At 40.8% G+C, this 23,051-nt stretch overlaps 1 long non-coding RNA gene across 1 annotated transcript in view; it reads right to left on the minus strand.

Annotated features, from left to right (window-relative positions):
• The window catches only part of LOC119496596, a 56,747-nt gene extending 37,865 nt beyond the window's left edge, over positions 1-18,882 (minus strand). The window contains exons 1-2 of the long non-coding RNA XR_005208751.1: positions 18,784-18,882; positions 18,000-18,123 (exon numbers count right to left, since the gene is read on the minus strand). This is a non-coding gene — a long non-coding RNA (uncharacterized LOC119496596). The remainder of the gene's footprint in view (positions 1-17,999; positions 18,124-18,783) is intronic.
• Positions 18,883-23,051: the final 4,169 nt, after the last annotated feature.

Consider the following 23,051-nt stretch of genomic DNA (forward strand, 5'->3'; position numbering starts at 1 on the left):
ATCTAAAAAACCTTAAGAACTGCTGACATTGCTGCTCCTCCTCCGCCTACCTGCTCAACTGACGAAAGGTTAATGTCACGTTGGCGTTAATTAGTATTGGATTATGAGTACATAAGCATAGTAATCGGACCGATACTGGTATCGGAGCATCCCTACAAACAAAGACAGATAATGTGCAAAAAACTATAATGTAACATTATAAAGCTCTATGGGTTGTGCTTCTCTATCCTGAGACTATTGATTTTGTGATCAACTTTTGCAAATGTTAGCTGCTGTAAGTATAACATCTACATTCTTCAGATAGTTTGTATGTTTTTCTTCTAATCCAATATTACCACTTCTGGCCTCAGACCCCCTGTTTCAGGAAAATTGCAAATCACTTGCTGTTATGCAGATGAAGTTAGACTCATAATGTCATGATTGCAGACATTGCATTTTACATACACATCATATATGTTCTTTTCTTTTAACGCCTGACACCCTACGCTGATTACTCATACTCAGTCTGAGGAGTGATTATTTTAAATATCCCAGATGCCTGTCTGTGTGTATGTGAGTGTGTGTGTGTGCGCGCTTTGAAATCAACTTTATGCTAATCCTGTTCCACGCCTTGACAGTCTTAGTGAGGAGACACATTAGCATAACTAGCTAGTGCCGTGAACAGCAGGGGTCTGTGTGGTTCACGTACAGTACGTAGGTGTGTGTGTGTGTGTGTGTGTGTGTGTGTGTGTGTGTGTCGTTCTGTTTGAGGTGTGTACGTGAGAGAAAAGAGCTTTAAAGAGACAGAATGTCAGTCTTCTCCCTCGTTTGCTCTTTCCCTCTGTCTTAGTTAGAAGTAGGCCTCTGCCTGCTGCCTGAGTCTCATTTACACCTACAGAGGTGTGGGATCTGGGAGACTGCCACACTCACATACACACAGGAGACCTTTACTTCCCCATGAAGCATATGGTTGAGAGAAGGTGCTCGACTTGTGACTTAACCTGGCGTAAAGTCCCACCCTTCATTTTCTCTCATTTATCCGGTGTTGTTTTGCACTCGATCATGTTGTAGAGAAGAGACACTGCGTGGGAAGAACGACGGATCGATAGATAGAAACCAGAAATGGACATTTATATGTCTCGCTCTCTTTGTTTCCCTCTCTCTTTCCGTTTCTCCCATCTCCTATTTGCTCTCGCTTGTTTGTTTATAACGTGCAGCCTAACTCCCAGCAGGACACTTGAGGCGGGCAGAGCCGACACACACACACACAAACACACACACACATGCACACACACACAAACACAGACCTCGGCTGCTGCTGCTGGCACCACGCCATCCTGTCTGGGCCTGTCTATGTGTAGGGGGCGAGCTGTCTGCCCTCATCAGTGCCAACATGTCGCCTATATGTACGCTGCTCCAGGGGGACCTGTGTGTGTGTGTGTGTGTGTGTGTGTGTGTGTGTGTGTCCGTCCGTCTGCTCAGCCCTTTGCGGAAACCCAGTGACCATGTGGGGAGCTCATTACACTGGTGACCCCAATCCCATTTGATTTGTGTATCCACATGTTATGGGCATGCATATACACACACAAATACAGACACAGATACATATATAGGCATGGAGACATACATCTGTGTACATACATGCACACAGATAAGCCAACACTTACAGTATTGAGCAAAGTGCTGCTGTGTTGTGTAGAAAGCCTTAAAGTGGAGGTGAAACAGTCAACCAAGTTAAGCTGGTTTACTAAATGGATTCCCACTCTAATGAACAATTATATAACAAACATGACAAATGTAAGCATTAAATGAAGAAAGAAGCTTTGTTTCATGTTTCGTGGCAAAAGCGCCGCCACGTTGCAGTACTTTAGCCTGTGACATCACAAGGTTGGTTGCCTCGGCTGAGTTACACAGATAAAAAAAAGTAGAGACTGTGAAAGACGGAGACTGAGGAGACACAGTACAGCAGAAAACAAAAGAGGGGACACTATTGTATTGTTCCTGGATGTAAAGATGAGTTTTATTCAGTCTATTTCATAAAAAAACAATTTGAAACAAAGCTCATTTTTTCTTTTAAATGCTTACAATTGTCGTGTTTGTTATATAATTGTTCATTAGAGTGGAAATCCATTTAGTAAACCAGCTTAACTTGGTTTGACTGTTTCACTTCCACTTTAAAAGATGTTCATACATTTACTGTAAGAACTGTGCGTTCAAAGAAACGTTAGACCTCATTTGAATCGCTCCAAAAGCTTTGGATATGCTCTTTTGTTCATGCTGAGAAGAAAACACTGATAAACAAACTATCACACACCATAACAAGCCTAAAAGCACCTCACATGTCAACTCAATTGACCTGAGATGTTTCAAACAGAATGCTAGATTTTCCTGTTACAAGCCTTGAGGGGACGCATATGTTCATGAATAAACTATACAAACAATGCTATTCACGTAAACAAAGTTTCAACTTTGTGAATAAGCTGCATTCGAGTGATTCACAAGGTTTTCTGAACAATTCATGTTTCTTCTGGTGCACAGTAAAGTACCGGTGGACCACTTATGCGTACAATAGAACAGTTTTATCTGTTTCATAATAGGCATTCCTGAGACCAAAAGCATAAACATCTTTCATGACTAAAAGCAGTGACCTTGGACGGGATGTTTCGCTTTTTGTATTGAGATCAATCCTAACAGACAACTCCCAGTAGAAATTTAGCATTTGCATTGGATGTCCCTGTGGTAAGATGAAATCAAAGGTCCAGTCACATTTCCCACTGGGGAAATTTGATCTTAAGTATCTGCGATGAAGGCAAATCTCTTACAAAGCTGGATTCAAATTGGAAGCAGATTGATCAATGAAATGCTTTTTAAGCTTCTAAACCTAAATATGGATAAACATGTTTTGCTTACATTTACAATCACAGCTCCAACAAACCTGATTTCCCATTCTCCCTCAGTGCAGCAGCTGCACAATGTTATATATGTATGTATGTATATGTAATGTTATGCTAGTCTACTCAGTTTAGTGGTAGTCAAACAAAAATTCATACAGTATATCATGCTCACGCAGTGGGGTGAACGCTTGCAATTGACCCTACCTTTAGTAGCTTGCATAAGATAGAAATGCTAACACTAGTTAATAATGTGCTAATGTACTCTGGTAATGTTAGCTTCATAGATTTTTACGTAGAAATGTAACGTTTTAGAATCGTATAACTGCTTCCAGGTATCACTATTAAACGTGCCCCAAGCACGTTTAACCGCGACTAGCTCAAAATTCACAAAACCAGCCTCAATAGGATTGCATGAGAGTCTATGGAGCAGAGCTGTATAGTCAAAGAACGTATATTGCCAAGAAGTGGGTGTTAACCGATGCTACGCTATGACTGGCCAGTCTGCCTTTGAGGGGCGGGACTTAGCGAAGGATCAATTAGCTGGGCTTGAATTCTGCTTACCTAATAGGTAGTAGTGTCACTCAGAGCTAGCTCTCAATAGTCACATCAGGGTTAACTTTATTATTTGTTTAGGTCCGTTTTTTCCAGACAGAAGAGGATCTGGGATCAATAAAAACCTAAATGTTTCTTTTAACGCGTTTAAGTCTTTTTCAAGTAATTTTATTTTCTCAAAAGCCACGAGCTGTCTAACTCCAAAGCCCTGTAGGGGTAATTACCCTTCTCCCTTATCATGACTGGCATTTGCACATTATACTGACACATTGGTCCTTGCTGGCATTTGCCGATGAGGCAGAAGGGCAGTGTCATACACACTCATGCACCCGAGCACAGACGGACACACACATACTTAAAGCTTGAGTTTGCGAGTGTGCACACTCACACACAGGTGCACGCGCAAGAGTAGATTGCAGAACATACACAAAAAATGCCTTTTTTTTTGTCTTTGTGGTTTCTATGTGTGTGAGACCATGAGAGGCAGGGTCCTCTTGTCCCCGAGGCAGCGGTGCCGGGGAAGTGTCGGAGCCGACAGTGAGCGCGCTCGGTAGGCCCCCTGAGCCACGGAACACTGATCTTTATGTCAGCTCAGAGAAATGGAATCACCCTTTTCTCTGTCAGCCCTTCTGTGTGTGTGTGTGCCTGGTGAAAGCAATGAGGAGACAAGAGGACTCGGCCTAGCATTGAACTCTGTCACTTTGTTATAAGTCACTGCTTCACGCCGTCTGCATGGTCTCTCCGTTTGAGCCCTTGCCATCTCTGCTTCTCACTACCCTTTATCTATTTCTCTGGTTTCATCACTCCAACTGTCTTCCTTCTACATCAATACATTTCCAGGGTTCTCCTATTGCGGGAAGACTACTGGGTGGATAAAATAATAACACCAAAAGGTGCATTTGATATACTGTAATTACGGCAATAAGGGCAGCAGGTGTTCATACAGACATACACCTCTCCCTCAAGGTCTATGCATGTGGTCTCGTTACAACTTCAAGCTCTAATCACCATTAACAGGTGTTTGATCTAGAAACACATGGGAAGGATCCGAGCTTTGCATCTCCTTCCACTTCGCAGGCATCGGCGCCTTGTGATCCTGACTCTGGGTGCGGTTGAGGCAAACGTACTGCCTCCGTTGCCGTCAGTCGATTTACCGCAACATCAAAAGACTGTGGAAAAAGACTGCATCCATCTTTTTCTATTTAAAAAAAAAAAGCTGTATGACTTTTATGCGCAAATGTATGTATCCACCCATCCATCCACGATCCATCCATCCATCTGATCTACTTCCTCGCCACATAATGGGACTGTTTTCCTTGCTACAGGCCATTACCCTTTGGGCATTTAGTGGGAACTGTTTAGTTCTCCTCCAGTGAATACAGTGACAGTTCTCTTTCATTATTCAGCAAAGCGTGGTCTCATGTCACTATGGTGTGAACTCTGACTCCATGGACCTGACCTTAAACCCGCCATCTCCAATATGTCGCTGATGTAGGGGACGTCAATATTCAGCCTTCACTAAGACAGTCAATAATCAACATTCAGCCATTAACAGAACAATTTGAACCCAGATTGGACGAAATGGGAAGGTCTGGTGTGTAGGTTTATTCAGATCAATGAGTCATTTTTAGCATATTGTTGTGTGGAGGTGAAAGACGGCATGGTCACTTTATTAGTACAGTATAAAACCTAAAACTGTAAATATTATATTTTGCATTATTCCATTATTATATCCTTTTTTTATTGCCATTTTACTGCTTAATTTCATAGTCGTTTTTTTGTTTCTATACCTGCCGCCCCTCGTGTTCAATGTCAATTTCTGCAGCAATGACCTGATTTGCTCACACTGATCAATAATGTTTGATCTCATCTCATGTTGCATTTTGAAGTGTTAACGATGTGTTAACAGGAACACATGTCGGCTCGGTATAAGCTATGTTCCTGACTGCATGTGTTGAGATGAAAGGTACAGCAAAAAAAGTGTGAGAATCGTCTACACACACAAAATGCTGGAAACGAATGCCCTTTTAAAACTGTGTATAAAAGGAGATTTTAAATTTAGCCATATAATAATGTTGATAATTTGGTGATAAGAGATATGACTACACAAGTTCAGCGGTAGATTCCATTTAAGATTAAGAGAAAAAATTCTGATTACATGTTTTTTTCCATCTGATTTTTGCTCTGTAACAAACCTCTTCAAAGCCAACACTGTTAACCCTCCATATAAAAAACTCTCTGTCCTTTCTAACGCATCCAGAAATGTCAATTAACAGCACGGTCCTTCATTTGAATATTTCTGATTATTATGCAGCTCCTGCTCTTACATATTCAAAACGGGGTTCTCAATCCAATTAAACGGGCAATGTGCTGTAAAGGCGTGGGCAAACATGATTGAAGGCAGAGCTTAGGATGACAAACAAGAGCAATCTGAGGGAGATGGAAAACCGCTTGCTGCGAAGTTAATGGAAGACTGTGTGATGATCACTGATGGAGCAATGGGTGGAGATGTGTGTGTGTGCGTGGGTGTATGTGTGTGTGTGTGTGTATGTGTGAGACATGGAAGAGATAAAGAGACTAAAAGGGAATTGTGAGTATAAGGGAATAAAACATCAATATGGAATTCTGGGTATAAGTTAAGGGGACATATCATGCTCACTTTCAGTTTTATACTTGTATTTTGGGTTTCTACTAGTACATGTTTACATGCTTTAATGATCAAAAAAACACATAATTTTCTCATACTGTCTGTCTGAATATACCTGTTTTCACACTCTGTCTAAAACACTCTATTTTAGTGCTTTAGTCTCTTTAAGTCCTTCTCCAGAAAAAGCTAAGTCTGCTTTGATTGTCGTGCAAAGTGTGCACCTTTGTGAAGGTAGTTCTCAAGCTGTGGGTGGAGATACTCAGATAGGGCGCAATATATTCTAATGAGCCTGCAAGAGACAAGAGACTGCTTGGAGGCAGGTCGGGCGCACTTTGGACCGACTCTGGAGATGGTCCATATCGGGAGCGGATCAGCCCAACTTGGTGAAGGAATAGTTTGGGTGTTTTGAAGTGGGCAAGTATGAGGTACTTATCAATAGTAAATATATTACCTACAGTAGATGATGGTCGGCGTGCCCCCAGTTTGGAGAAACAGACAGGAGTACCGACACTGGAGCAAAGCAATACAGTGCTGTGGACGGGGACGGCAGAAAAACTTATTTTAGCCACCTAAAACAAAGGCTCACCTGAAAAAATTGAAGTTCAAGTGTATGCTATATTTAGAATATTTTCACTGCTTTATTTTGCCGTCAGACAGCCATTTCTTTCTCCTTTCCAATGGAGAACTGAACTGAAAGTGAAACTTATCTATGCTCTCTCCAAAGCCAGCAGGCTCAGATGACAAAAACAGTATAGATACGTTTCACTTTCAGTTCAGTTTACCATCGGAAAATATTCTAAATATAGCATACACTTAAACATATCAACTTTTTTAGGTAAGCCTTTCTTTTAGGTGGCTAAAATACGTTTTTCTGCCGTCCCCGTGCACAGCACTGTATTGCTTTGCTCCGGTGCCGGTACTCCTGGCTGTTTTTCTATGCTGGGGGAGTGTCGACCGTCATCTACTGTAAGTAATACACCTACTATGGATAAGTATCTCATACAACCCCATTTCAAAAACACCCGAACTATCCCTTTAAACTGGTAATGGAAATGCTAATGGAAAAGCCAAAAGTGCCAATGGAAAAGGCCTATTATTTCACAGTTTGTGGGTTGGTAGGCACTCCAGGTAATCTACCCAAATGTATGTGCACTAAGGATGTCCATAATTAACCGTTAACCGGCATTAAGCATTTTAACTGAATAACGCTATCGGTTAAAACTTTTAAAAGAAATGTTAATAATTAACTCAAAAGCTGAGCGGCTCAAAGGAGCGGCTCGTCACTTTAAGGAGAAAAACTGGTCCACCTTAACAGCCCACATTAAGAGGCGGAGTCGGAGTTGCAGGATACAGGAAGTCGGCTCCGGTCTCTGGTACGCTTGAGCAGAGCGAAAGAGTTGTTGTTTCGTAGCATTTATTCACCGACAAATACACTGTACACACACTGCTACACCTACGTTCACAGCTATAACGCCACCAAACAACCTCACACTCCCCGCCAACACACGGCCTGTTGGAAACTCGCTAAAGTTACGCAGACTACATGTGCGGCGGCGAGCACGAAGCCTCCGGCAATGCTAGAGCTGCTAACGTAGCACAAATACACACACTGTTGGACACTCATTAAAGTTGTGCCGGGCGGACAAAGTATCGTTACGCCGGGCAGACACACAGCTGACAACCTGCTAAACTAAACTAAACTAAATGTGCGGTGGAGACTTTTACTGGGAAAGTGTCTGCTTGTCCGCAACACTACACTGCTAAGTTAACACTACCGGACGGATGAACTGGGGATCTGTTGTTGTGCTCCTACAGCTGGTACGCCGCTGCATGCGAGGCACAAATCTTGTCGGTTAACGGTTAATAATCGGTTAACAAGGGTCGGTTATCGGTTAAGAACAGCATCCCTAATGTGCACAAGATATTTTTCATGATATATGAAGGGAAGGAAATAAGCCTGAGATCATGTTTGTGCAGATGCATATGCTTGCAGAGGCACGTCCATGTGCTTCTGTGTGTGTGTGCGTGTCAATCTGCCCTTTGCTTGTAGAGCATTTGATGCCACTGCTCTGTGTGCGGGGGAAAGAGACTCACATGGACCTTATTTAATTTGAAATTTAGATATGCAAGCTACACGGAGAAGCAGGCAGTAATTAAAGTAATAACATTTTATTTAGACCACACTTAACAAACAATTTAAAATCAGGAGCAAAAAAGCAATTAAAGTAACATCAGTGGTACGGTATGTCATGCTGTACACACAGAGAGAATGGTATTTTTGAGGGAATGTTTAATTGGCTTGTTAAAAAGAGCCAAGAGTCAGAGGTGCCCTTTAGCACTGCAGTCAATGTATTGTGTATGTAAGAAAGGGTAAGAAAAACGGTATGTATCCTGTGGAAATATATTTCAAATAAGAGTTTTATGCATTTATCTTTGTGTCTATAATCGCGTGTGTGCGCCTTCATCTGCCCTTGGTTCAAAACCCAATCAGTGTCTTTAAAATCCGTGCTCAGGAGCGGCCTGATGCTGTTCTGTCAGACTGTCTGTCTGATGAATGCCTCGGCGTCCCACCGGCTCGCTAAATATGCGCAGTGAAATGAGCTGAAACACGGGCCTTAATTAAAAAGTGGAGACCCACGAAGATGTGATTAAAGCAACGCTCAGCGGATTATAGTGACTAAAGCGTCTCCGAAGGCACACAGAGAGAGAAAGAGAGAGGGGGAATCAGAGGGAGAGGAATGAGTGAGTGATTAAGGTGCCACTTTCTCTCTTTTTTCCTTTCATATTTTCTCTTCCATCATGCCTCATACAGAGCAAGCGCTCGTCTTTCACTGACATTTCCAGTTACGGCTTCAGGGCCACATGTTAGGCAACTTTCTACTATAAATGAGATGTTGAACCTCTATCTCCATCTCACCTGACTGTATCTTGATCTCACGTTAACTATTGATGTTAGCACTCTGGTTTAGATAAGGTAAATAATTTCTCACTGTTTACTGTGTAAAACAATAAAATCGGATTTTCTTCTACAGGGTGGACAAACAGCTGCACACAAGCTGCCTGAGGCAGTAAGAGCTGCACTGTAGGGTGATTAACAATGTATTATGTCCTGTTCATGGGAGTCAGCACTCAGACAGTAATGACTCAGGCCCTTTTATGGATGCTGCATTGTTAAGCAGCAATAATGATGCCCTTATTAATAATGTAAGGTTTATTGTGGACAATCTCCTCTCCTCTCTATGTTCCCTATGTCATTTATTTTGTTACGACTGGGTACGGTGTGATATTTTGCATCAGACGGGATATAATAATGACAGAAGAACGTATGCTTTCATCTGTTTCATCTAGGGCTGTCAAAGTTAACGCCATAAAAACGAGTAAATGCAAATTCGTTTTAACGCAACAAATTTCTTCAACGCATTAACGCAACTTGTAGTTTTTAGGGTTGTAGCGGGCTCAGTCTTAAAGCTAGAGTGAAGATACTGGTATCATATGAAACTAGAAAACCTAATGAATCCATGTGGTTAAATAACGCTCCAAACTTACGCTTAATTTTGGCGAGGAAAAAACTGGCATGGCCATTTTCAAAGGAGTCCCTTGACCTTTGACCTCAAAATATCTGAATAAATATGTGTTTCTATATGGACCTACGAGTCTCCTCTTTACAATCACATGCAGTTTGGGGCAAGTCATAGTCAAGTCAGCACACTGACAGCTGTTGTTACCTGTTGGGCTCGAGTTTGCCATGTTGTGATTTGAGCATATTTCTTTTATGCTAAATGCAGTACCTGTGAGGGTTTTCTGGACAATATTGGTCATTGTTTTGTGTTGTTCAAGGATTTCTAATAATAAATATATACCTAAGTTTTCATAAAGCAAGCATATTTGCCCACTTCCATGTTGTAGTACACACCTCTTAAAAGATTCGAGGACTATTTTTCTTATGTAATCATGGAAAAACCTTCACAAAACAAAAGTGAATGGAGCTACATTAGTAATAAGAGTGCTGTATGAAACCATTATCCATGGTTATAAGATGATGAGTCACAAATTCTCCATTTCCTGACAAAAGACGGACATAAATGGCATTTGTGAGGTAAAAGCACAGGTTGGAGAACAGCACATACCCAACTTTTACGGTCTCAGAACAGTACTTAAGGCTTATTTTTCTAATCAATCTTCTTCCTCTGCCCCCATTCTCCAGGATGACCTGCAGTATGTATGCAAATATAGATTTGCATACATACTGCGTACATACAATATTCCAACATCCGGTTTCTTAGTGTACGGATGTCAGTTCCGATATTAATCAAATCCTTTTGTGCGCTATCAGCATGCTAAGTGGGGTGGTGTTAGATAACACAGAGATAGATAGACACGGCTTTCTGTAGATAATCTCTTTAACATCAGTATGATTAAATGCTGCATCTCATATCCATGAGATCCGTGATCCAGTAGCTCTTATATGGAATCTCTCCTGAATGAAAAGGGTGTGGGATGACAAGCAGGTGGAGAGGATGATAGTATAAACTAAGAGGGAGGAAAGGAATACATGCTGGTTTATTAAAGTGGCAGTAGGCAGTATATATTTGGCATCATTGGGCAAAAATTCCATAATAATCTTTCAGCATATTGTAATTCAAGTGTTCTGAGAGATAACTAGGCTACGTTCTCAGGCTTTAAAAAATCTGGTGAAGGAACGCCTAGTTCCGATCATGTGACCGGAACTTGCCGTTCCTTCACCACATTTCACAATGGCGGCGGCGTCACAAACTTTCTCATTTTACAGCTAAACTGTGCACTACAAGATAATTCTGTAAACATTTGAGGCGAGAAACAAAATAAATAATTTTGCTCAAACAAAATTAGCTGTCTTTCTATTTTTCATTATGTTACTTCTTAATTTCAGTGATTTGCTTTTATCTTATTGTGGCAGTCATGTCTGAAAAGCTCCCCGCGAGCCCAGCGGGCGCCTAGTTACAAAAATGTAGAGGTGCATAGCGAAGCGCTGCGACAGCTTGCGGAGCCTTTGCACTTTATGCACAATACGTGATGATGTCATTTATGGCTTGCGCGCCCTCGCGCCAGAGACACTACGGTGAGCGTAAACCCCGCTTTAGTCCATCGGCTGTAGTAGCGGAGGAACAGTTAGCATTGGCAGAGAAGGAATGTGTCAACGTCTACTACAATCAAAGCAGCGGGAGCTAGCCGAGCTGAATTGGATTGCATTTTCCAGCGAAAGGATTTTAAGTTTCCAATGAGACAATTTTAGAACATCCCATAAGTATTTTTTCAGGGAGAGGCAAGTGAAGTATTCTGCAGTTAGAAAAGGAGACAACAGGTCTTTTTATGCGAGTCACTTTCAGTCGGTCAGAGGCTAAACACACAAGTCAGGAAAAAGTGTTGTTACATGCTACCCCATGATGATGCAGTACAGCCTGATAACACGACCCCCTGTCTTTTTGCATCGGCCTTTCTAACTCATCCACATCACTGACGCGATCCCTCACATGCACCCATTACCTGCTTCCCAACCCCCATATCTCCCACTGACACTAACTGATTAACAACCTCTGCAGGCCTTCCTCAACCCTCTTACCACCTCCTCCCCTCTCCATCCTGTCATACGACACCCTGTCCATCTCTTTTTAATATTTACATATCAATTCCGTTGCTCATCTGTGGATATATCCCACTCAAACAGACAGCATCTACTGAATGGTGACCTAGACACCAGAGAGAAGACAACGCGACAACGTGGAGACCAACTCATAGTATTGTGTGCAGGTATTGTTTGCATGGGAGATACCTTAATGCCAGGGATAAACTATATGTCCATCAGTTCGATAGTGAAGTTTAAGTCGGCTGTAATTTCAAATGTTTGCACCGAGTGGTCAGAACAGATTATCTTGTACTATGTGGGGGTTAAGGACTTAAATTTATTGGCTCACAAACTAGATTGAAACAAATCTCAAGGTTAAGAATCAAGTGGCCATTGACAAAAAAAGCTGAAATAAGGTCCTTAATTGCCAAACTGAGCTCAGTGAGAGAGAAAGAAACAAACAATCCGGACAGTGAGACAAGAAATGAGTTTCACCCAGAGGTTTGTTTTGGCTTGTTTCCCCCTATTCTCACTCTGTGAGCCACCAGCAAAACTTAATGAAAATATTTTCCATGCCAGATGTGATATCTTACATCTATCTAAAAAATATATTCATTGGGGCTGTCAATCAATTAAAATATGTAATTGTGGTTAATCGCAAATTAATTACACATTTTGTGTCCGTTCTAAATGTACCTTAAAGGGAGATTTGTCAAGTATTTAACACTCTTATCAACATGGGAGTAGGCAAATATGCAAATGTATGTATATATTTATTATTGGAAATCAATTAACAACACAAAACAATGACAAATATTGTCCAGTAACCCTCACAGGTACTGCATTTAGCATAAAAAATATGCTCAAATCATAACATGGCAAACTGCAGCCCAACAGGCAACAACAGCTGTCAGTGTGCCAGTGTGCTGACTTGACTATGACTTGCCCCAAACTGCTTGTGATTATCATAAAGTGGGCATATGTCTCTTAGTTAGCAGGATTTCTCAAATACAACATTAAAGATATCAATAAACTTTGATGAAATACTAAGCCATGAGTCAAATATGGGTTGCTTTCTGCTGCACACAGTGCCACCATCTAAGCCAGTTATGAAGCACTTCAGGCTTTTGCTTAAAACTGGTAATTTGAGAGGCTTAGAGGCTGTTTTCCACCCTTTTTTAATTCAAAAACACAATCCCATCAGTACTCCTGTGCAGTTGCAACCACATTTAGATCACATATTAATATCAACTTAAGTCAATCCTGCAAAATATGATGCTATTTACCTCTATAATAGGTGCTGCAATTAATGCAGCCTTCGTGGAGGTATGTGCTCACAAAGTGCTCCCTTGATAATTTATCTATCTACTTCAGTTATGTATTCATTCATACGTTTTTTCCATACATCTATTTCTATCTGTTAAGTCTCTTTTTGAAGAGCTTTTGAACCACACTACCACACTAACAAGGTAGTAGTATTAAACCAAAAGTCATGACTGCGTGGGCTAACTGCATTTGAACACAGGTTCATTAACAAAGTCAAAAGAGTTAATTAGAAGCAGTGCTACTTTTTCTCAGCATGTGCTCGCTGTCTGTCTTTTCTCTCGCTGTCAGCACTGCAGCTCACCTTAATAAAGCGTTCATTAATTCCATCATTAGACATATATAGTGGGCTGCCTGCCTGACTTGTCACCTGACTTGCGTTGTCACCTGCACTGCAGGGAAAAAACATCCAATGTTGAAAAGGTCAAGGTGCCATCGCTACGGAGCAAGTGAGAGTTTGCAGCTGTAATGCGCAGATGTAACTGTCACTGTCTGTCCTGGAAGCTGTCAGCGTGTCACACACTCTCTGTGCTTGTTCTCCCTCTGTGACTGCAGCTGCAAGCGCTGTCTTTCCCAGCACATCTGATAGAGACAGTGGTTCATCACACTAGTTGATAAATGATTAGGCCATACAGCCTGGTAGATGCCAGAAATTTGGTAATTGTACAGGAATCGGGATCTGCTTTATGCTCCAGCTGATGGCACATGCAAATCAGTGATCTTTTGGTGCCCCTATTACGGTTTTTGGTCTGTATAAAGCGCTGCATCTTCTTGTTGACTGTCAATGAAAGATATTTAAGCTACGATGTTGTCATTTCAAAAGCTTTTCAAAAGCATTCATCGATTTGTTGTCAACTATTAAATTAATTGGCCACTATTTTGATAATCGTTTAATCGGTTTGAAAAAAACAGTGAAAATTCTCTGATTCCAGCTTCTTAAATGTGAATATTTTCTGGTTTATCTTCTCCTCTATGACAGTAAACTGAATATCTTTGAGTTGGGGACAATTTGAGGACGTCATCTCTGGCTTTTGGGAAACACTGATCAACATTTTTTACAATTTTCTGACATTTTATAAACCAAACAACTACTCCAATAATCGAGAAAATAATCAACAGAGTAATAGACGATGAAAATAATCGTTAGTTGCATCCCTGATCAAAAGAGAGTGGTTGCTGTACATTTTGCTCTTCACCAATCTAGTTAAAAATGGTTTAAACTGGCTTTGGATGAGAGATGTCATCACTTTTGAAGCAGCTCAGTTACTCTGCAAAATTAAGGAACACATTAAGTTTATTTTAAGAAATATAGTGATTGCTTTTTCATTTGTTAACATAAATAAATATATCTTTTTATCTGAGATGTTGCTTTTCTGTGCCTGAGTCTGCCCTCTGACCTTTATAGGAAAGTGTTTTCTCCTAAAAGGGATACAGTGTCACATTTTGCCCAAGTTTCTAATTGTCTAATCTTAATTCCAGTGCAAATAGAGTACAATCACCACTGTCGAAAGCTGCACAAAGACAGACTTGTCTGCTATGCGGGAATCCAGGAAAACATCTGCATTTCACATACTCAGTCCCACGGTCCCAGTTTAATAAACCTTTCTCTGCACATAAAGGACCACTATAAAGTTTAAAGCAACACACAACTCAACAAGCTGGATTTTAACTCAGAATAAAGGCACGTTATGTTATCTCTCTCTCTCTCTTCTCACTTACAGTACGTACATTCATACGCGGTGCACGCAATCTCACGCTCAACCACTGTCCCCTTGCTGATTACCTCTCATGTCAGCCTAGAGGTGGAAGAATAACGATCATAAAAATGTCATCACGCATCCGCAGCTGAGAGAGAAAGAAAGAGAGAGTGCAGGGCTTTCCCATTTGGTAAAAGGCTTTTTTCAAGGGTCATACCAAGAATGTGAACGACAGACACAATTAATGTCCGTGCCTGAGAGGCTTGGAGAGGTTGAAATGATGTTGTTTTGTCTAAATATAAGAGATAGGGACATGTGTGTGCACATAATCGAGACAGCGGTGGTGAGACAGCGGGACTAAAAATACTTAGAGGCAGGAAGTTAGCAGGGGTGTCAGCGCAGAGCACTGTGAGAACACCGCAACCACCTGATGAGGTGTCTCTCTACACAAACACACACATACACAGCTGTGAGGCATGCTGTCAATGACTGTTTTTTTTCCTCTGTTTCCTCTCTCGTCGATACTGTGACCTTGTTAAAATATGGTGGAGAAGAGAGGATGAGATTCTTTCTTTTTTCAGATGTTGTAAAAACTACAAGTATCAGGAGACGTCAGTGTTTAAACAAAAAACAAAGTGCACCAGACGTCTACATTTAGAAAACAGGACTGAATCATGATACAGGCTGAAATTTAAAAAGAAAAATGTGGTTCATTTTATGGAGATGCTTGCATTATAATACTGCAGGTATCTACAGAGAACAGTACATTTTTTTTAATTAAAGTACTAATGGAAAGTACTAATGTGGCTCAATTGTTCAGTAAATGTTTCTCTCATGAACCAGACAAGACGTATGTGTTGATCGCACTGTGAGAAGCTGCTTTGGTCCCTCCTCTTGATTTCACTCAATGGTAGGGCTGTCGCAAATATTGCAATATTGCAATATTGCAATACCCCACTATTGGCAAGCCAACTGCAGCGGATGGCAAGAAAACGCCACAACCGCTATGTTCACGTTTTTTTCTTTTTTGAAATTCTTTGCAATGGGAGCGCAACGTATTTACACTATGCTACAAACGCCAGCAGCGTGATGAGGTGCTGAACGTCTACTCTGCGCCGAACGCTGCCGTCCGGTCACGATGGAAAAGGAGCGGAACAAATACCACAAAGACCAACAGTCACATCCTACACGTAGGTTACAAGTGCTGAACAACAAACAATGGAGGAAAAACATTTTTACTTATGCGGATATTCCATATCATAGCAACCACAAGCAACCAAAGCGTCTCAGCTGAAAGAAACGCTGCACCTCGTTGCCTTTCTGTGTTCTGCATTAAAAAATAATATATAAAAAGTATTTAATTCGTTTTAAAAGTAATCTTTGTCATTTAAAAAAAACGATATACCTAATAGCCTAACAATAAAGCTATATATATATATAGCACTATAATCAAAATAAATTAAGTCATTTGTAAAAAAAAAGGCAATATTACAGCATATTGCTGAGCCAAGCATTATCACCACAGGGGAAATTCCTTCACTGCTACAGCTCTACTCCGGGCTGCTGCTTCCTGGTGTTATTTACATGTTCAAAGCAATGACAACACGTAACGTAATGATATGGACACAACGTGCCACAAAGCTGGCTAACTAACTAGCAATATTATGTAACTTAGCGTGAGAGTTTATTTACCATTTGCGGAGCTTTGAGCGCCATCCACAGTCATTTCATTTACATTTTCATGATCATTTGTAGATGAGCACATCTGCAATTAATCACAAAGCTATCAAGATTTCAGGCAAATGAAAAAAATATGGCAACTTCCATAAATATATGAGAAATGGTAATACACTGTTTTGCACATCAGGAGATTTGATTTTCCTTGAGGTTCAACCAGTTGAGACACAAATATGTGTATCTGGTTCTCCTGCTGTGCCTTTCTTTAACAGAGCTAGCAGTCTGGTAGTAAAAACAGAAACATAATCTTCTCCTATAAAAGGCCCTCTATCGGGGGGAGCGGGGCCAGATGTGTTGAGCAGCGTGATCAATCTGCAAGACTCATCTGGCTGATGAGGCTAAAATTACACAGAAAGCAGCAAAAAAAAAAAAAAAAACAGGTGCGGAAAATGGTATCATGAAGTAAACTATGGACTTGCTATCCTGCTATAATTCTATTCTTTTGCATGTTGCTGTGACCAAAGTCTCTGTGTGCTCAGCTATGACTTGAGATGATGGGAGGGGGGGTGAGAGGATGGAATGACCAGGAGGAAAACTAGGATTGGAACGGAGGAGGAGGAGAGTGGAGAGCTTTCATGAGTGAAACTACTCCTCTTTCCTTCATACATCTCACTCTCCATCTTTCCATCGCTCATATTTCACTCCAGCTGTCCCTCTTACCCTCCTTCATCCCCGCTTCCTGCCTAGCTGGCTGGCGGTACTATAAATACATTGAGCGAGATGTAAGATCAGAAATGAATTTATCTGCCTGACGCGCTCCCCGCGACCATTTCCAGAGCAATATGTAACTGTTTGAAGTCTGAGGCGGTGCGAGGTGGTGGCTAACACAATCTTATCAAACCAGAGAGGGCTGGCTGGAGAATCTAAGCAGGCCTCCCCGGTCTGTTGGATATTATTCACTCTGATGGCTTCAAGAGCTTTATCAGCGTGCCAGAAATACTGAGTAACCGAGTAAAGCCTGTTTCTGTATCTGTCTCTGCCTTTGCACACAGACGTTCTTACACTTAAACACATAAATACACATGTTTGCATGCGTTGCCCTGTTTAAACACACACACTTAAAATACACTCACAAAGTCCCGGGCACCCCACACATATATGTTTTTTGCTCAGCTATTATGCTTCCCACCACATAGGCAAGCGTAGACGGAATTGGACTGGACATACAATCACAGACACACTGCCTGTCAACCTCCTACAGCCACAGTCACACACTAACACACACTCACACACACACACACACACGCATTGGATTGGTCCCAGCGCCTGCCATCTGCGTGTGTTTGTATGTTGGCCTATTGTACCAGGGAATGTGTTATATTAATGTGTGAAAGTGAATGAATGGGTGTTGAAATGAGTCTTTTGATATTTGGAAAGTACAGAAGGTCAGGCTGTTACATGCTGTCAGGGCCAACGTTGTTTCTTTGAAGAAAGTTTAGACTGAAGTTTGTACTCAAAGTGCAACTTGGACTTAAATCTCTAAGACTTTTCAAAGCCAAATGTTGTTTTTTTTATGTCAATTGTACATGGTTTGATTCAAACAGGAAAGGCAGAATATAGACTCTTACCTGTACAGTGCCGTCATTCTTGTTGGCTTGATGTCACTTCTTTGGAAACACTTGGATCAGAGGTATTGGCAAAAGGAGGCTGACATATTCCAGTATGGTTTTCTTGTGTATTCGGAGGCTTTCGCTAGGAACAGAAAACAATGCAAAAGTAAAAGCTTTAGACACTTTTAGAACAGATAAGATTTGCTAAAACAATGACTTGCTTCAAAGAAGTTAAGTGTTTTTACAAAACTGACTTGTAGATATATATTACACCAGTTTAATCACTTTCAGTCTTTATCAATAGAAAACAAACAGTAAAGTGTACAGGCGTTGAGAGCATTCACAATTAATTGCAATTTAATTTGTATTAAACATAAAACCTTTAAGTGTTAATTAATGGTGAAGCCATTTAAATATTTTAGTGCAGTGACTTTGCTACAGTGGATGTTTTTCTGCCTTAAATTTGTCAGTACTGGTGTGTGAAACTTGTGTCCTCCTCCAGTGTCTAATATGAGTAAAAAGTGACACATATATTGTGTAAGAAAGTCTGTGCTTACACACACAACAGCAAGCAGCTTTCTAAAACCCACATTGTTCCACTTTGTCCTAAACGACTCAGGTGCGGTCGTATATCCCTCTCAGAAGAAGCTCTATAATCCAGCATGGAACAATTAACAGCTTTTATAGAGATTTTATAAAACTAATACATCCACCAATGAATGTCTTCTGTGGTTATTTATCCACTTATCCGTGTTGAAAGAGTGTTGTTGTTATCATTAGTTAGTCGTTAGCTGAGACCTACCGAGCGCCAGGTGTATTCCCGTCAGGGCCTATGGAAAGGAGGTTGTGTCATACGTCATCCACGCGTCATAGCTCCGGGGGTTTTGCACATGCGCAGTAGAATCTCACCTGCACTCGTCGAAATTGAGCCAATCGCAACGCACGACTTTTGGACATCTCCTCCATGCTGCTTCTACTTCTTCTTCTATGCATTTTTTGGCGGAGTTCAACACCAACTTTTAGGTGCATATACCGCCACCTACACAACTGGAGTATGTACAACAGGATCTAGTTTACTTCAGTCTATACAAATTAAATTAAGTTAGATTAAATTTTAAAAGAAGAAAAATGCAAGGTAATAATAATAATAATAATAATAATAATAATAATAATAATAATAATAATAATAATAATAACAATAATAATAATAATAATAATAATAATAATAATAATATAATAATAGCTCTTCTTCTAATTATTATTATAGAAACAACTAAATAAAACATAAATAGATTTATTTGACTTCTTGACACACAAATGGGCAAGAAGTGACATCAGAATTAAAGGAGCCTCATGGCCCTGAATAAATAATTAGGGCCTCCTTTGGATGCAGGACCTGTGTGCACCGCAGGTATAGTCCAAGCAGGTGAAGCAGTCTACCACCAAGGCCTATTGAAAGAGGCTGGGTCAGGCGTCGTCAACGCGTCATATCTTTGGGGTACAACAGATGCACAGTAAAATCTGGCCTGCACTTGCCATAATTGAGCCAATCGCAACGCACGACCGCAGCTTCCGTTACAATGCGCATGTGTCATACCCCATTCCCCAAGACCCGTGTCCGCCTATGTCCCAGCCTCCTTCAATAGGCCTTGTCTACCACCTGGAAGTGCAGGGAGTGTGATGTAGCCCTCTGTGTCACTGCAGACAGGAACAGCTTTCAGGAATGGCACAACTCATTTTTTAGACAAAGAAACAAATAGGGGACTTGACTGAGAGAAATGTCATAGTTTTTTTTACCTGTGTTGGCTACACTATTTATATTATCATGTGACATCACTGCAGCATACATATTCTGATAGACAAGTTTGACCTGAAAAAAATTTACATGATTGTGCATTACAGTATTTAGGTTATACATGGAGACAGGCAGACTTGAGGCAGACATTGCACCTGTATAGTATAATGAACCGAAAGGCCCAATTCTTTACCTTTTTGCTGATATATCCTGTCAAACTCCTGCACATACAGACAAGAAAAAGTGCTTTGATATGCTCTTAAGGCGACTTGTAATTTAAAGTATAGAAATGACTAGCCTTAAGTGATAATTTTAATATATTTCCTTTCTCAACTATGCCTAATTTTGTCTGTTCTTTATGTCAGAGTGAACTCTGCCCTTGGGAGTGGTGTTGTCAACGCAGTCTTTTGAATGCACTGCTTCCAGTAGAAAGTCGTCTACATTAATTATAAAGCAGATAAAGCAGAACATCAAAAGACATCCTTTCTATTTGAAAATGTTATGGGCAACATTTTTAGGGTCAGACATTTCCTTTGAAAGAAGCTAAACCAGAAGCATTTCAGTGCACCCTTTTTTTCTCACTGAAGGAGAAATATAAGATTCGAATATGCACTGGACAAATATATTATTAACCCACGCTACACATGCTGAATGAAGGAATAGAGATTTCTTGTAAACCTTAACTTGTCTTTGACCTACACTGTGGGTTCATTTATTTCTGCAGAGAAGATGGAACAGGTTTATATGCCTATCTATCATGGCCATGTGTTTAAATGTGATTTCACACATACAAATCCATACATTTAGTCCAGGCAGGACATAACATGTGGCGCAAGAAAAATGCACAGTATGGTGCAAGCGTTTTTCATGCATGGAAATGATTTTGATTGCTTAATGCTTTTCAAAATACACACAAGCTTTTGAATGCTGGGTTTCCACAGAATGTGACCTGAGTGGTTGACTTAAAGTAAAAATAGGGCACAGGCATTATGTATTGTATATATATATATTGTTCGATGACAGAAAAGCCTCACAATATAATGCAAAATAACAAAACATTAGAAAATATACCCACATTTAAACATTTAAGCTCTCTAAAGCAGTTTCAATGAAATTTGACATAATAATCATTATTATTGCAGCTCACTTGGACTGGATTGCAAAAGATGTATGTGCGGTTTGGTTTTTAAGTTGATAATTAGCTTTAATCAGTACATTTAATAGAAATAGGGTAAAGTTATACAAATTGACAATCAAATGGCTTGCTAAAGGGCACTGAAGTAGTGGCTTTAAAGGTGCAATGTGTAAGATATGGCCAGAATTTTAGTTCAAAACTTTAAAAAATGAACTAACATTATCAACCGAATGTGGAGAGGTTACATTGTTGATGTTACGTCAAAGACGTCTATGTATTGTGATCGTGTCTTGTAATACCACTTGTTCCTCGAGAGGCAATAGTGAGTCACTGTAGCGCCAGTCTGCCCTCAGTCCAGAGAACGAAGAGCTGCCCAGAGGGCTTGTCATTAATACATCCATGGTCCGTGTGCATTTTATAGTTTGTTTGCTCGATTTCAGCCAGAGCAAATCCCAAAACCGGGGCTCTGATCCTGTGGGACTGCTGCCCCGACTACGGATGTCACGGTACCAGAAATCCAATAGTCGATACCAATACCAGTGAATTTACACAATTCTCCATACCAATTCGATACCACGGTAAAAAATAAATAAATAAATAAATAAATCCCATATAATTCAACACGCACTCCTTTATTAAAACATTGAGGCATGTAGCCTTTAAGTAATAAATAAAAAGAAACGTCTATTAACATTGCAAAACAGAACAGAGGCATGTAGCCCTCAAGTATTTAAATCAAATAATATTGTCTGGATGTCTGTCTTTGAGGTGCTTTGCTAAATTGGAAGTATTTCCTCCTTTGGAACGAAAAGTACGACAGCACCGTTACTGCACCGCATACTGGTTTTTGTGAATCTATTTTTAATCCTTGTAAATCCGCCTTGAATGCAAAGTACTTCCATACCCGACTCTTGCTATTTGTTTTCTCAACGCGTTGAGGAGGAGGTAGCGCTGCAGCAGCTGCCATCTTTCACGTCTCGTGTTGTTGTTTTTTTCCGTGCTGTTACGGCGTTCTTCTTCTTCCTTCATTTCACGGCAGATGAGAACACTTGTAAGCGTATACTGCCCCCATTAGATCCGGAAGAATCGCATCTCCAGTGGCCTACCTCCGCTCCGGTATCAAATGACCAATACAGGCATCGTTCGGTACCTTTGGTACTGAAGAAAACGAGTACCGTCACATTTTTTTAATTTTGGTACCGACTTGGTACCGAAGTATCGGTTCTCGTGACATCCCTAGCCCCGACTCCCCACCGGATCAACCAACTTTCGGTTGCTGACGTTACACAGTTTAGAGCGTCTGGTTCCGAGCCAGTCACTCGTCGGCGGGGAGGACGAATCAAAAACACAAGTCGTTCCCTTGTCTCTGCCACCCCAGACCCAAGCCAATAGACAAACTATTAAAACGTAACGTTACACGGACCATACAGCCCCCGGTTAGTGTCACAGTTAATACAAAGATGGCTAATTTAAACCATTGGCCAACGCCTCATGTGAAGATTATAAGATAGCAGTTTTATTTTGATTTGATCTCATAGTTTCAACAGTTTGGCTGAATTGTATCTATTATTGCCCTGCTGATAGTTAGTAGTTGATTTTTTTAGATTGTATGGGCTCAGTAGTAGAGGTGAAATGCTGCCCCCTATTTCTTTTGAGCGGATGGCCGGGTATTACACGTTGCACCTTTAAGGTGAGAGGTGAAGCCGTCTTTCATTCCCCTGTTAAGTTTTCTAATATCTCAACGGACTTTGAAATGACCTTCATTCCTTAGTTCATTTCACTACACCATTTTGTGGATTGGATTGCACGAGCACCAGCACCAGCCATCATCCTGCAAATGGCACACATGCAACAACTTGTCATCGCACTCAACACTTTGTGATAAATCTCGGCGAGGCTACGGGGCTGCAGTCAGATACTGATGGCCCGCCCATACTGGTGTCAGGATGTCTTCATACTAAGCGACGTATCAGCAGCTCCCAGATCAGTTGACACAAAAGTCACAGTGTTATTGTTCGTGTTGATTGATGTAGTTGTTGCATTGCTCTTTTCCTCACAGCAAGACATCATGCTGCACACTAACTTGGACATAAGTAAGCTTGCAATTCAGACATAAGCAATAGCAATGAGATATTTTCTT

This window comes from Sebastes umbrosus, chromosome 11 (genome assembly GCF_015220745.1).
Source record: "Sebastes umbrosus isolate fSebUmb1 chromosome 11, fSebUmb1.pri, whole genome shotgun sequence".
Classification (NCBI taxonomy): domain Eukaryota; kingdom Metazoa; phylum Chordata; class Actinopteri; order Perciformes; family Sebastidae; genus Sebastes; species Sebastes umbrosus.